Source organism: Aptenodytes forsteri, unplaced genomic scaffold, assembly GCF_000699145.1.
Source record: "Aptenodytes forsteri isolate BGI_AS27 unplaced genomic scaffold, ASM69914v1 Scaffold81, whole genome shotgun sequence".
In the NCBI taxonomy this organism is placed as follows: Eukaryota; Metazoa; Chordata; class Aves; order Sphenisciformes; family Spheniscidae; genus Aptenodytes; species Aptenodytes forsteri.
Genome location: NW_008795259.1, coordinates 3,999,488 through 4,000,098, shown reverse-complemented (window position 1 = coordinate 4,000,098; position 611 = coordinate 3,999,488).

Sequence of the window (611 nt, the reverse complement as noted above, 5' to 3'; positions counted from 1 at the left end):
GGGGGGGGCGCGCGCCGGGACAAGCCGGAGCAGCCGGTTCCTTCGGGGCTGTCCCCACGGGAGCAAAGAGGAGCGCGGCCGCTCCAGCACACGGGGAAAGGGAATCGTGGGAGACCGGCCCCTGCTTGGGATCCCTCGCTACAGGTGCACGGAGTACGCGCCCTCGCAGGGTGGAGGGGAGGGAGAGCAGCGGGGCCTGCCGGGTGAGGGAGAGATGTCCCCGTTGCACTCGCTACGAGCAGCGGTGAGGCTCTCCAGCCCGCCGCGTGGGCTCCCCCGGAACAAACCAAAGCCAAGCGGAGCGCGGACGCCCCGTCCGTGGGGAGGCCTGGAAGCGCGCGGCACCCATTGCCACTCACCACCCCCCGGCGTGTACAGCCCCACGCGTGGGTAGATACAAAGTCTCCTGAGGTGTTTTCCCTCCGAACGGGTGCGACTCCGCGGCTGCGCGTTTTTTTAGAGTAAAATAACAATAAACACCCTCCCCGTGGGTGCGTGTCCTTTGCATTAGTTATCCTCCCCCCCACACTAGTGTTCACACCGCGTGGGTCCGCTGCACAGCCCCGGCGGCAGGCGCTCGCCCCCCGTGCGCCCACCCGCGCGTGGCCGCA